Source organism: Quercus lobata, chromosome 7 (genome assembly GCF_001633185.2).
Source record: "Quercus lobata isolate SW786 chromosome 7, ValleyOak3.0 Primary Assembly, whole genome shotgun sequence".
Taxonomy (NCBI): domain Eukaryota; kingdom Viridiplantae; phylum Streptophyta; class Magnoliopsida; order Fagales; family Fagaceae; genus Quercus; species Quercus lobata.
The window spans coordinates 36,030,455-36,045,993 of NC_044910.1; the positions used below are offsets into that span (position 1 = coordinate 36,030,455).

General features: G+C 33.6%; 1 long non-coding RNA gene and 1 pseudogene across 1 annotated transcript; one reads left to right on the forward strand and one right to left on the reverse strand.

Moving 5' to 3' along the window:
• Nucleotides 1-6: 6 nt before the first annotated feature.
• LOC115951226 lies at nucleotides 7-8,594 on the forward strand. The gene is made up of 3 exons (XR_004083256.1): nucleotides 7-579; nucleotides 744-792; nucleotides 8,216-8,594. It is a non-coding gene; the product is annotated as an uncharacterized LOC115951226 (long non-coding RNA).
• LOC115951225 lies at nucleotides 1,661-7,101 on the reverse strand (annotated as a pseudogene).
• Nucleotides 8,595-15,539: the final 6,945 nt, after the last annotated feature.

Genomic DNA, 15,539 nt, shown 5'->3' on the forward strand with positions numbered 1-15,539 from the left:
TTTCTGGTTAAGTGAACTGATTATGTAAATGGGGTTTGGCTTTCCATTTAGGTACATGGAAGTGTTATTATGCACGACAATTCTGATGTTTCCAAATGTTAACTTTTATGTCAAGTTAGCAACTTTAGGATGCTGTTATTACATTATTTTAAACTAAAAGTAAGAAAGGAAATTGTTTGAGCTTGATGGGAGTGACTGTACCAGTTGCTTTTAAATTTTCAAAATGGTCTAAGCTAAGACTAGGAGTGAAATTCTGAGTTCCTAGATTTAGGATTTTTCACTTTTTGGTTAGATTATGATTTGCTGCCATTAACATATACTTATTGTGATGATCTTAATCGTATACAGTTTTCATTATATCTGAGTGAAGGTATGTTGCATTATTGACTTGATAGATTACATGGTCTTATATAGTGGACATACATTAATCGTGCTGATTTTTGACTTGTGACTGGGAAAACATTCAAATTTCTGTAATTGGAGATTCCTCTAAGCTATCAAGATCCCTACAAGAGCTGATAACAGGAATTGAGGAGACCACCAACACTAATTGTGGACTCCAACTTATTGCTTTTTAAGGTATCTATAATGTTTAATGATGATCCTGTTACTGCTGCTGTATTTCCTATAGCCTCATTTGTGTTCAAAGCTGTGCAAAGTTATCATATTTCTTTTGTAGCTTGCATTTTCACTAACTCGTTGTGCCATATACATTTACAGAACTTTTTTTTATTCTTTCCCAGGTTAGACAATAGTAGATATGCGGTGCAGATTGAGACTTTTCACCCTCTGGTGAGTGATCTATAAAAGTTTTACAATTGGCCTACACTACATGTCATTTACAAATTCTATGGCTCTATTAGAGATTCCCCAATAATGGTCTTGATTTGACTAGAAAATTACTCTTTGATTTCTGGGGATAGGGGGTAAGTTTCAGCTTTGTGGGTCTTGGACGCCATGATTTCTTGTTTTCTTTTCTTTTCTTTCCTTTTACTTTGCTTTCTTCTATATTCTCTTTTCTGTTGATATAGTCCTAGATGATGTACAGATCTTTGTTTTAATAAAACACTTAATTTTCTCTCTCCAAGTCTCTACCCTTTCTTTTGTCTCCTACTGGTGTAAAGGGCATATCAAATTTTACTTCTAAATTTGGAAGTAAGACTGTCTATGAAATACCAATCACCTCTTCCATTCTCCACAAAAGTGATAGGCTTATGCATTAAGTACGAATCATTTTATATAATTGGAGTAAAAGTACTATCCGATTCTCCTAATGGGCAGCTGAGTTGCTGTGTCAAATTGGCAAGTAAATGGTAGTTGCTCTCTCCAATAGTACTCCCTGTATAGTTTTCCTTCTTTTATTCTCCTCTCCATGAAAGCTTGAAATGTCATTATCACCAAACCAATAATTTCATCATGGTTCAGCCTATGAGTCCTTAGTAGATAATGTTTACCATCTTAGTCAACCAAAATATATAGACCATATGAGTTCATTTATTTATATGGTAACATGTTATCAAACCGTACTTTTCAAAGTATAACTTTTTTCAATTTTCATTTTTTTAGGTACAATATTTTTAAATAATCTCAATAAATAAATAAAATTGTACCAAACAAGACTTTTCTTTTCATTTCAATTTCATTTACAAGATGAGTAGAAACAAAATGGAATATTTTTTAAAACCATCAGATGGGTTTCAAACATATGATCCATACATGTTCAGCCAGATTATGTCTCATAAAAACAGAGTAGACATAACCCAGACTAGGCTGGTTATAAGGTAACATAAGCTTGACTTAACTAAATTCACATAAGTAAGCACAACCTTTTTCACGGCTGCTGATATGACCTGTTGTGTGCCTAGCCGTGTTGAATTTACATACCCAAATTCATCTAATGCACCTTCATCTTTAAACCAAAGCCTAAAGGAAATAAAGGATCATAATGCTCATCCCCATAATTCATAGGCAGCTGATCTACTCTCTTGAACCAAGTGACAGGAAACTTTCCTTGGAATTCATAGTCTCCAAACACCACATCTGCTACTCCCTCTCCTTGACTCCCTGGCACCAAGCTGCAACCAATGCATCCATCTTTTCCAGAAGTTCTGGTTCCAAAACAAGAGGCCTTCCAGATATCAGAACTACCAAAGTTGGAACTCTTTCTGCAACCATGTTAATAACATTGGCACCATCAAAAGGAATTTTGAGCTCTACATTATATCCCCTGCCTTCAGCGTAAGTAGGCTCACCAACAACAACTATAGCATAGGAGAATTCTAGGCCTTCAAAGGTTGCTGATGATGGATTTTGCTCATATATGACTTCTGAATGTTCTCCAACTGCTTCTTTAATGCCTTCCAATATTGTTGTCCCTACAACACAAGGAAAATCCATATGAGAGAGGTATAAAAAAATACAAACCATTCCATTTCTTTTAACATGGTTGCATGGTCTTTCAAATGTATGTGTTCCCTATTATTGACTTAATCAAAATTTCCTCTTTTTATCTCTTTCCTTTGATGGTGACACTTCATCCCTCATTTCTCCTCTGCCCCATCCCCCATATAAAATTCATTAGTTAAAACTTTAATACAATTTTTTAGGTACTATACCTTAAGTTCAACAATTAAATTTAATCATGTGCTTTATTGACAATGCAAACAATCATGTACTTTATTAGCTTATTGGCCAGTGCATTATTTTTTTGGGATAGTTATAACTTCTAAGGCCACATGGTTGAATTTCACTAAATAACATGTGGCACAACTAAGGAACTATACCCAACTGTTGGATAGATCCTCGAAGCTGCCTAGCCTTAGTGGAAGATATACGGAAGGAAGACATTAGTTGTATTCCAATGTTCTAGCTTTGTTCCAAGCTAAAAAGATTGAAGAATGTGCTTGGGATAAGTTTTTAACAGAAAAAACAAAATGAAATAAATAATAAATAAAAACCACTTCTAATAGAAAAATTATTTAGTATTCTGAGAGTAATGCTCTCTCCTCTTATATAAACGGTGGATCCCACTAGAAAGTTAATTAGTCAAACCAACTATCATGTAAGCGTAAGAAGTATTACCCTTTGATTATTGAATAATTACTCATTTCAATAATGGGATAGAAGAGTTAAAATTAAATGAGTGTCCAAGTGCCCCATATTTATATGGTTGAATTAACTGTGTTCTTACCGATTGTTATTCTGCCACTGGTCCCATACTTTGTTATTGTCCAACCTCCACACTGGTACCCAAGATCATCAGCATGCCTCCCAATAACTAATATTCTTCTTGCATTTTTATCCAGAGGGAGGAATGGCTTCTCCGGGTCCTTCCCATTCTTTAGCAAAATTAGTGATTTCCTTACTGCTTCGCGTGCCAATTCTCTATGCACCTGTTATCAAAGAAAATTATAAGATAGGACAACCATTTCTATCTTCTGCCAAAGATAGTGTGACTATTATTTCATTCATTTAGGCTTAGTCTCTGTAAATTTTAGCAACTGCACATAAATGGAATCAATATCCATTAGTCAGTTAATTCTAAAACATGTTCCACTAAACAATACCTTGCAACCAACCATATCTAGTAAGGATCTATCAGCAAAGGGATGCTCAAAAAGGTCAGCAATAAATTTGACTTTCAATATTCGTTTCACAGCATCATCAATCCTGGACATGGGTATCTCCCCTGATTCAACGAGAGATATTAAAGTTTCAAAATATTCTTCATATCGTAAAGGCTCCATATTCTGCACATTATCACAACACATTAAAATTAAGTGGCTTGCACAACTTTGCAGTTACTTAATCCTTTTGAGATTCCGAACTTTACCATGTCCACTCCTGCATTAACTGATGTTAAAACGCAATGACGATAATCTGCTCTGTATGGTTCACATATCGTGTCAATTCCTTCCCAATCTGATAGAAGAAATCCCTGCCAAAAAGAGAAAGAAAAAGTTCATTTAGCTTAATTATCATAGAAAGAAGTGGGGGGAAGGTTAAATAGTATGCTATAACAAATAAGCAAAGGATCCTGCACAATGAAATCAAGCTTCTCATTCAAGTTTTTGGGAGAGCATAATTTATGAGCTAAGTTTTAATATCAATTTTTTATGATGATGTTCCATTTTAGCTACTCACCGTTGTGCAATATCACTTCTAGGATTTAAACCAAGACAAAGATAACTCAATAAACACACACAAAGAACACAAGAATTTTTATATGTGGTTGGAAAAATTGCATACATCCACAAACCAAGATGGAAAGAAAGTCTTACTAAGAAAACAGGAGATTAAAATAGTAGTGCAAAGGGTCTGTTATGTGTTTCCTATTATCTAACTTGAATTATGGTGCAATCAATAAAAACCCCTTATTTTGAGGATACTTAAGTATCTGCCACATTGGATTTAATCCCAAGTGATGCAAGCTATGTGTATTGATTATACCTAAATTCTAGAGAAATGTATATATCTCAGTGAAAATCTTGAAATCAGAGGCTTAAGCACCTTGAATCCCAACTTCTCTTTCAAAATATCTGTTAAGAGAAAGCAGTGACCATGCATTCTAGTCCCATTCCAGCTGGTATAAGAGGGCATAATAGTGGAGACTCCATGAGCCAAACAATCCAGGTAAGGTTTCATATGGATCCTCTCCAAGTCTTCAAAAGATGATACAGTATTTCCTTCCATTAAACCAAATTCAGTGCCCCCATCTCCAACGAAATGCTTGGCACATGCAATAACCTTTGTTCTGTATTTATTGATGAAAGAAATAGTCAAACAAAAATCAAATAAACTTACTGTCAACATATTTTTTAAACACTTCCAGAGAAGAATACTTATGTGATTAATTAGAAGAACGTGAAATAGGTTTCTACAAAGCGTTTGGTACATTTTTGGGCTGTATGAGAGAGAAACATTTGATGATTGGGGCTTGGAAATTATGAGAGTGTTGAGTTTGTGAATTGCGATTATAAGTTTGAGTTGAGTTAGGCTTGGTTACATTGATTTGTGTTTGTGAGGATTTTTGAATTTGATTTCTGATAATGTAGGTATAAATTTGGTCGAACCATATAAAAATGTTGTCACATGACTCACATATGTTTCACTACAAAAGTACATATACACAAATCAAAAGAAGTACAACAAGATTAAAAATTTCTACGCCTCTATTTATCAACTTTGAGGTTGAATTTCATTTTATCATTATATGTACTTCCACTGCCGAATGATGCCCAAAAGACAAAACGATTAACATTGTTGATAGACATAGTTCACACTCATTATAGAAGGTTAGAATGAGAAGTAGTAATGGAATTTTCTCTTACCTGCCAGCTACATAAGGGTAACCATTAGGATGTCCTTCAGGCGGTATGCCCTGATATCCTACAACAGCAGATGCCATGGCACTAACTATTTCACTATCCTCACTAAAACTCTCATAACATCTTCCCCATCTTGGATCTCTCATAACCTGTCAGTACATTTCCGACAGCAATTCCAAAAGTCATGCCTGAGGATGAAAAACACAACGAAATGGTCTAGCATTAACATGAGTCAACTTACAGCTACACAAGGAGCAACAGAAAAATTAGTTCCAGTTGCTCTGAGTTCCAGTGCAGTAGCAGCTGCAATTCTTTCAACTAAGTTTTTATCTCTACAACAAATAGAGGACAGGATAATAAACAACAAAGAATATTAGGCTATGACACGAAATTCTCTTTATGCATCAACGAGCTTGATATATATATATATATATATATATATAATTACTTCGATTACTTTATAAGGAAATAAAAAAAGCACATGTAGCAAGTTATGGTGCCAGTGAAACATAAAGTTAAGCACTCAGGTTGGGACAATTGATTTTTATTCGTTATTGAATTATGCATCTAGCTATATGATTATATGTGCATCAATCAGCTGCAATCTATAAAAGGACTTGCCTAGTTGCTCCAAGGCCAACATTATGAGGGAAAATTGTAGCACCAAACACATTTCCATGACCATGGACGGAATCACACATTTGTATAATTGGGATACCAAGGCGTGACTCCAAAGCTGCCTTCTGTTAACTGTCAACCATATCAGCCCAGTTAATTGCTGAAGCAGGTTCAGTCGGATAACAACTGGCTGGGAAAGAATATAATATAGCTCCTACATGCAAATGATATAGAACTAACGTAAGTGAACGAAAAGATTTATAAAAAAAATTCTGTGCTCAAATCTCCTACTTTTATGGGGTTGTTAAAGAGATGATTGTTAGGCAGACTTATCCCAAAAAAAATTTGGAGCGACTAACTCCCGGATTCAAATCCACGACATATTAAAGATAAAATATGCAAATTATAAAGAACAATGTACCAATGGACAAGTCTTTGATGGTGGAAGGACTAGCAGCAGGATTCTCAGTACAGGTCATTTGGCCAACTTTCTCCTTCAAGGACATGTGAGAGAGAAGGTCATTGACCCTAGCTTCAATCGGCCAATTTGGATCTTTGTAGATGAACCTGCAGCTATCTGTTGCTTCACTCATCTTTGGTTTTTTTTTTCTTCTTTGTTGCTGAACTGACCCAGGTTCTGCGTACACAAAAGCTTGGCTATTCTTTGAGTTACAAGATAAACATTACTACTTGTAGTTTTTATACTGAGATAATAATGCAATGGGCAGCAATTTCGGAGTAAGATATTGACAGTAAGTTATTTGGAACACTCTACTGCTGAAAAACCTACACTTATATTATAGATCAACCGCTTTGCAAGAACTAATTCACTAATTTAAGTCATTTCCAGGAATCTAAGCATGAAAAGTAGTTCTCTTTTGGTTTATTTATTTCTTATCCTAGGACCTAGGCGAATTAAGAACAAAAAGAAATAATCACTAAGATGGGAATGAAATGGGCATGATAATTTAAGTCATTTCCAGGAATCTAAGCATGAAAAGTAGCTCTCTTTTGGTTTATTTATTTCTTGTCCTAGGACCTAGGCGAATTAAGAACAAAAAGAAATAATCACTAAGATAAGAATGAAATGGGCATGAGCATGACTAAAAGAAGACTACTTTTTATTATTAAAAAATAAATAAAAAAAGAAGAGAAGAAGAAGAAGAAGAGTGTGTTAGTCTTTTTAGAGTTGAAGGACTTGCGGCAGTGTTCTGATCAGTGCAGGTCATTTGGCCAACTTTCTCCTTAAAGGACATGTGAGAGAGGAGGTGAACGACCCTAGCTTCAATTGGCTGATTAGGATCTTTGTAGATGAACCTCCAGCTATCTGTTGCTTCACTCATCTTGTTTTTTTCCTTCTTTGATGCTGAACTGACCCAGTTTCTGCTTACACAAAAGCTTGGCTATTCTCTTAGTTACAAGATAAACATTACTATGCAGTTCTTATTCTGAGATTATAATGCAATGGGCAGCAATTTTATTTCAGAGTGAGATTTTGAGAGTTGGTTACTATTTTTTTTTTTAATGAATAAACAATTGTAGTTCTTATACTGAGATAAAAATGCTATGGGCAGCAATTTCAGAGTAAGATATTGAGAGTTGGTCACTACTATTTTTTTAATGAATAACAATTGTAGTTCTTATGCAATGGGCAGCAATTTCAGAGTAAGATATTGAGAGTTGGTTACTTCTTGTTTCTTTTTTCTTTTATAATGAATAAACAATTGGAAAATTAGTATTTACACTCTTTAACACCATGCATAAAATGTAGACACCAATGTCCACATTTTTCAATAATATCCAGATTTTACACATTATGTGAACAAGTGGATGTGTTCATGAATGTGAAGTAATCATGATTTTAAGGAACAAAACAAACACAAGCTAAACTGCTGCAGATTGCAGATATACCTACACTTCTATTATAGATCAACCACTCTGCAAGAACTAATTCATCAAGTCATTTCCAGGAATCTAAGCCTGAAAAGTGGTTTTTTTTGGTTTATTTATTTCTTATCCTAGGACCTAGGCGAGTTAAGAACAAAAAGAAATAATCAGTGGGAATAGGATAAGAATGAAATGGGCATGAGCATGACTATAAAAAACTACTTTTCAAAAAAAAAAAAAAAAAAGAGTGTTTTAGAGTTGATACGGGTAATGTCTTCCAAAATATTTTATTAAATTTTATGGCTCTTAAATGATGTTTCCCTTTCTTTCTTTGCAACTTTCATTTAAGTGTTGTAATGGGTTATTTTGCAAAAATTTTGCAGGGAACTTGACAAGCTCCTATATGGGAAAATTAAGGAACCGGGTTTAGACATTTCTATGGAGGTAATGGGGAGTGGCTGCGGTTGAGTTACTGCACAGTCAAACGATACGTTATTAAATTCTGTAATCTTCCAAAACTAACATTGTTCAATAGGAGACTGGCCTTCTCCTTGTTCTACTTGTCCTCCTATGGAGACATGAGAGACATAAAATTAGGATATGTGACTTAGCTGGGTGGCTGTAATACTAATTTTATGTACACAAATTTACATGGAGGGTGTTCGGTCACTAAGCCATTGTGGAGCTGTGTTGCAGGTTGGGAATTAGGGTTCTCCCTGTTTTCGCATTCTCTAGTGAGAATTGGTTTCAACCTCAAGTAAGCTTAAGCATTAATGAGAAACTTTTGTTAACGCGTACAATTGTTTCTCTATCGATTCTCGTATAATGTAACCAGGCCTTTTCATGTTGATAAATTTTCAAATGTTTGTCCATGTAGTTCGTATCCATACTCGATATCATGTATGTGTTTAGTGTCCCATGCTTCCTACTTAAAATGTAGCTTTATTTTTTATTATAATATATATTTTTTTTATATAAAAAAAAATGTTGGTGCTTTTTTTTTTTTGTTTTGTTTTAAATGATTTAAAGAGTGATGGTTACTGATGATGCAGGTGGAAGCTGAGTTTTTAAAGGAACTAGCCGCATACCCACACAATGCGTGAGGATAAATAATTATTTTGTATTGTAATATAATGTATAATTTTTTCTCTAAAATTTTTTAAGATAATTTGTTCTACCTCAAAATTAAACAATTTTTATTCGGTCCCCTTTAGTTCATTTTAGATTAATTGGGTCTTAAATTGATTCTTTTTGTAAGTTATCTTTTCAAGTTTAGCTCAAAAATTCTTTTTTTTTTCTTAATTATTGGGTTGAAAAGTATGAAATTTTATTATATTTGGGGCTAAACTCTTTAGTTTTGAGTTAAAAAATACAAAGAAAATAGACATTAGAAATTAGAAATATGAGCCCTAAAAATGATAAATATTCAAAAATCTCATTCAGTCCACATTGGTTTTATTTGGTCCATTCTGTCCTCTTCGGTCCATTTTGGTCCTATTTGGTCCATATGGTTCTAGTCAGTCTATTCGGTCCAATTTAGTCCATTCTATGCACTAAAGTTCTATTCGGTCCAATTCGATTCGTTGGGTCTACTTTAGTCCTATTCGGTCTATTCAGTCCACATTGGCTCTATTCGGTTCATATTAGTCATATTCTGTCTACGTCAGTCTTATTCGGTTCACATTGGTCCTATTCAATCCATTTTTTCCTTTTTAGTCTACTTCAGTCCTATTCGGGCCATTCAGTACATTTTGTCTACTTTGGTTCTATTTGGTCCATTTTATCCACTTTGTTTCTATTTGGTCCATTTTGTGTACTTCGGTTCTATTCAGTCCACATTAGTCCTATTCGGTCTACTTCGGTCCAATCTGTCCATTTTAGTCTAATTTAGTCTCGTTCGGTCCATTTTGTCGACTTCAGTTTTATTCGGTCCATTTGTTCTTATTCGGTTCATATGGTCCTCTTTATTTTATTCGGTCCTATTCTATCCATTTGGTCCATTTTGTTCCATTTGGTCCAACTTGGTCCATTCGGACCACTTCAGTCCATTTTGGTTCACTTTGATCTATTTTTGTGCACTTACATAATGGGAAAAGACATATTTGGGTTGAAAGCACCTAATCTAAATCTAAATCTAAAACTCGTAAAATCTTAAGTATAGCATTTATTGTTACTACGCTTTTGTTGAGCTACATTAAAATAGCATTTCAGTCCACTTCGGTAATGCTAAATTTAAGTGAAAGTCTTTCTAAACATAAAAGATATGAATATACAAATGTAATCTTTAGAGTTATTCATTTGTTTTAACATCACTACTTTAAATGAATTATATGAGGTAGATTATACATTTAAGAGATACATACATATATATATATATATATATATGTATGTATGTATGTATAATTTTTATTTAAATAAATTATTCATTCTATTAAAAGAGATTATCATGATAATCAAAACTCATGCTAAACTTATACTGGATATGTATAATTTATTCTCTAAATTTTATTGTAGAGAGAGAGATAGACCACTTGTGATGGGGAACTAAAAAATACAACACCAAAATGTATGAGCCCAAAATAGAGTTTTAAAAATCACAATAATTCATCAATATAAAGTAGAATTGTAAGAAAGAATAAAAAAATCAATAGAAAGAGAATAACCACTTTTTAAAAAAAGAAATTGAGAGAGAATAATAAGAAATTTATAGAAAATAATATGAGAAGTGTGGGTGTCGGTGATGAACACTTTCTTTTTTTGATAACTAAATAACTGACTAACACAACTAATTTATCATAATTCAAAGATAAAAATTTCACAATGGGAGATCTAAACAACTGATTAGAAGGCAACAAGGAATACAAAGGATTGTTTATTGATATGAAAACATCTTTCTCGAGATACAGAGGACTGAGTTAAAAGCTAAACACTTCTATTTTTCCTATCCTATTATAGTTTTCTCTCTCTTGTTCTTCCTGGAGTCTTTCTTTGAGGATATTTCTGAAACCCCTCTCTGTTGTACCCTCCTCTTCTTTTATAGGCATTTTTCCTTCCTTTATCTCCCTAGTTGGCCTACTTCCAGCTAGATTTTTGGGGTACTTGTCATATCACCCCTTGGTTCTACCCCCCTTTCATCATGAAATAGGACTTTTAGTGGTGTCTATACTGTTTAGGCTATCCTATATGCATTTAACGTGGAAGAGATTAGATAGAGAACCTCTCATTAATGCAGAGGTGACTACCTCTGTGATTCATATCCTTTTAAGGTGTTTTCCAAGGCGAATCTAATGGGAGTGGCATCTCAGATTAAAAAGGAAATTGATTGCCCATGGTCCCTCTCGTGTCTGCTGAAGGACCATCCATGTTTGTTACCTCGGATAAGAGTTTCAATATTGGTGGCTAACTTGGATCTCCATAGTAACTGTTCTGGTGAGTTATCCTTTACTTTTCAGACACTCTAGCTTCCACCCACATTGATAGGCCTGGGCCATCTCTTCAAGTATGACCTTCTAGGCCTTTGGGCCTTGGCCCGGAATCAAGTTCACCGCCCTCCCCCCCAAATAAAAAATATAGTATTAAACCAAATTATCCAAGTCATGTTATGTAATAAAATAACATTATATTTTTATATATTATCTTTATAATGCAATATGATAACATCTATGAAATCAAAGAGAATAAAAAAGATAACAACTTAAAAATACAAAACTTAATCACATCAACCCAAAGTAGAGTTCCAAATAATAATAAATATTCATCAACCTAAAGTAAAGAGAGAGAAATAACCTTTTGTGTGGAAAAACTACGTATAGAATGGAAAAGAGAATTGTAAATTTATAGTAAGATGAAGGGAATAAGAAAAGTAAAAAATTAAGGAAGATAAAGGGATAGAGGAAATGTAATATTAAAGTAGATAGTAGTTGAAAGATGAAAAGGTAAAAGAGAGGAGAAAAGTTTTTTTTTTTTTTAAAGTATAACAATAAGTTGAGAATTAATAAGAAAAAAAGAGTTAAAAATAAGAAAAAGAATGTTGAAAATGAGTAGATAATATGATCGTTGATGTGACTTAACAGAAGCGTAAAAATAATAAATGTTATGCTTCAACAACTTTTTTATATATATATATATATATATATATATATATAAAACCTACTACTCTTAAATTAACAGAAGCTTGAGCTTTGTATCTATTTTACGGTTAAGATTTTATTTCTATATTAGATAAGACGTATACATTATTTAAAATTTTTAATAATGTGATGCTGGATATACCTTAAATTGATTCGATTTTAAATGGATAGACCAAAGTTGTCATAAACATGCAATTAATTGGAAGTTTAGAGGCAGAGAAAGGGTTGGGCCTAACAGTTGTTGACTCTTTTTCTCTATGTGGTGAGGGCCTGCCCATCCACATTTTATATGCGACCACAAAACTCTTTGGGCCAGTATCAGGCATTCTCTACTGAATAAATAATTCATTAGAACCTGAAGAGAAGTGCAGAGTCTATAGACTGGACTGGTAACCATCTCTTCCCTCGAGAGAAAAAAAAAATGGACTGAAACTTATAGGTCTGATATAGGCCCAGCTGATTACAAAACCCAAACTATGGGCCCAAATCCTATTCAACTCTGAAATTTTCCACATACAAAGTTCAAAATTGTGGAAGATACTTTTCTCTCTTACTATCATTAACATTCTTGGCACCCAAACATGGTAACTAAAATAGAGCCAATAACAATGAAGTATAGAATGCTTATTTAGGAAAATTTTCTGGATATAATTTGTCTCTAATCCCATTTGCAAGGTACAGAGTTTTTCTTCAGTTTTATCATTTATGTAGACCCAGACCAAGACCCCAAGACATCATTTTCATCACTACGTGGCAAGGTGCAAAATCTTTCTTGGTTATAAATATTAGAATATAGAAAACAACTAATCATTATTGGCCTCATGGCTGTATCAAAGTTTAGGAAAAAAAGAGATTAATTTATCATTGGGGAAAAGAAAATCCTTATCACCGATTAATATTCCTGGTACTTTGTCAAAACACAATGCACAAAGTGCACCCACGTGTTGCAAGGCAAGGACCGTGAGTAACCATTTGACCAGCCGCCTTGGCCTTGTCTAACTAGCTAGTTGTTTCCTGGTTGCTCACTTCACAAATTCCCTACTGGTGCAAGTGCATTAAGATTGACCACAATTTCCCATCAAGGAAAACATGTTAACAAGAAAAAAACGTTGTACTTTTATCTCGATTAGTGTGAAAGATTGGGATGATAAGACGTCATTAAATATCTTATCCAAATAATGTGTTACATGGTGGAGTAAAAGAGGACAAAACCTCTCATTTGTCCTCTGACGGCCAAATTAAAAAGCAATATTTTAATAGTCCGGTTAATATACATATACTTAGATCATATATTAATCATTTATTTTTAAAAATATTTTATAAAGAATTGAAAAATTTGTCAAAAAAAGTTAGTATTTTTTTTTATCTATAAAAATTTTTTTGAGATAGTTTATTAATGTATAACATAAGAGCACATGTTATTAATTGAAACTCATATTTTAAACATTATGGTTTCTGTATTTTTTTTCCAACTGCTTGTAAATGTCCTATTCGTCTAGATCCGTGGTTTCGACACTAAGTTGTACGACACTGAACATCAAATGGTCGGAGAAGGCTGAAAAAGTGTTGGGGCAACTTGATGTTTTTCACAATTATTGCCAAATGAGTCCATGCGCATAAATTGCTCTAGTTTGGAGGATAGGGTAGGGGTGAGAAAAACATTTTACGTGATTTGGATTGATTTGGCTTCTTCTCACATTTTAGTTTCATGCGGAAGATTTTCATGCCAAAGTGTTTTGTCTTGTAATGAGACTAATATCTTACTCGATCTCCAACCCCTTATACTCATACAAAGAACACTCAAATCAGTTTGTAGCTTTATATGAATGGAAGCATACATGACACAACTCAAGCATAAACTACAAACATAAAGCTAATGGGAAAACAATCACAATTTTTAATTTTTTTTTAGCCTAAAAGTTCAAAGAAAAATGAGGCTCAACTAAAAACACGTTTTTCCCATATAATCCAGTATGTTACATACTCAGGCACCCAACATACCTTGCACACACGCACAAGGGTGGCCAACAAATTTGGAGGCCTTAGGTGATATATTTAAATGAGACTTTTTTGTTATCACTTAAATAATATTTAACTAGTATTTAATATCATTATTATTTTTATAACAAAACTATATTCTTTTTATTTTGTAATATGCTTTTTAATTTTTTTTGGAAAAATGCTAAAGCTATAACAAATTTAATAAAAAAAACACTTAGAAACGATATACTAATGAATATGATTAGTGACACTTTAAAAAGATAATCAATAAAAAAATATTTGAATGAATGATGTTAAGGATATTATAAATTTTACAATATGAAGCTTACAAAGATGTATCACCAATCACAAAAAATATTTCAAAAATGCATTTAATAAGTTGTTAACGTCTACAAATCATATTAATTATCACATCAATTTGTAAATGTCTTTGAAGTAAAACTTATAGTACATATTTCTTGCATTTTCCTATCTAAATTATTTCTTGTGATTAATGACATATATATTTGTAGGACTCACGTATTTAAAGTTGTATTATCTTTAGTATTACTTAATTATTTGAGACTTCTCAAATAAAAAAAATAAAAAAATATATATCTCTAAAAATGTATTTTTTCAAAAAAATATATTAATTTTTACCCCAAAATTTGGGGGCCTTTCTCTAATAGGGACCCTAGGTGATGGCCTAAGTGGCCTAGGCCTAGGTCCGGCCCTGCACGCACGCAGCCTAACCACTGCACAAAAAACAACCAATGAGTGACCATGCCCAATCAAGGCTATCGTGGCTCATCTCACCGCACATGCTACCCCATAAGGCCATAACACACACATGGCTAGCAACCTGTCAACCAATTACCACAAGTCCATTGCCAAAACCACTATCACACACTACCACTTGGCCAAGGGACCTTGGTCACCTCATGGCATGTCTCTCTCATATCCATGGGTTTGTGTGGCTGGCATGAATGCAAGGTGTCACCACTTTTTTAGTCACTCCTCTTCGGGATCAATTATCTAACACCTAGGCTTTTATACATTTAGAGCATTACCATTGGAGTGAGTAAAACTTCAAATTTGTTATTTTACACTCCCAAATACCAAAATCCAACCAACATCCGGATGGGTATACATAAATATTTTTAGAACATTTTTATAGTAACTTCTTAAATTTAGAAGTTACTATAGCAATTCTTACTTCATTTTATATTAATCTCTCTCTCTCTCTCTCCCTCTCTCTCTCCTGTGTTGGTGGAGCATGTATTAAATAGTCTGAATCTCGAATAGTGACAGTAAATTTGGTAGTGATGGGGATCTAGCAATGGTTTGACTTGTTGATTTTGCTCTATTAATTGTGAAATTTTGTTGATTTTGTTGGGTCTATGGTGCAGCAATGCTGTGGTGGTGGTGGTCAGTGGTTTGCGGTTTGTGATTTGTGGGTTTTATTGGAGGATTTGAGTTTTTAAGATTTGGGTTTTTGCCGTGGTATGTGGTTTCACAGAGAGAGAGAGAGAGAGAGAGAGAGAGAGAGAGAGAGAGAGAGAGAGAGAGAGAGAGAGAGAGAGAGAGAGAGAGAGAG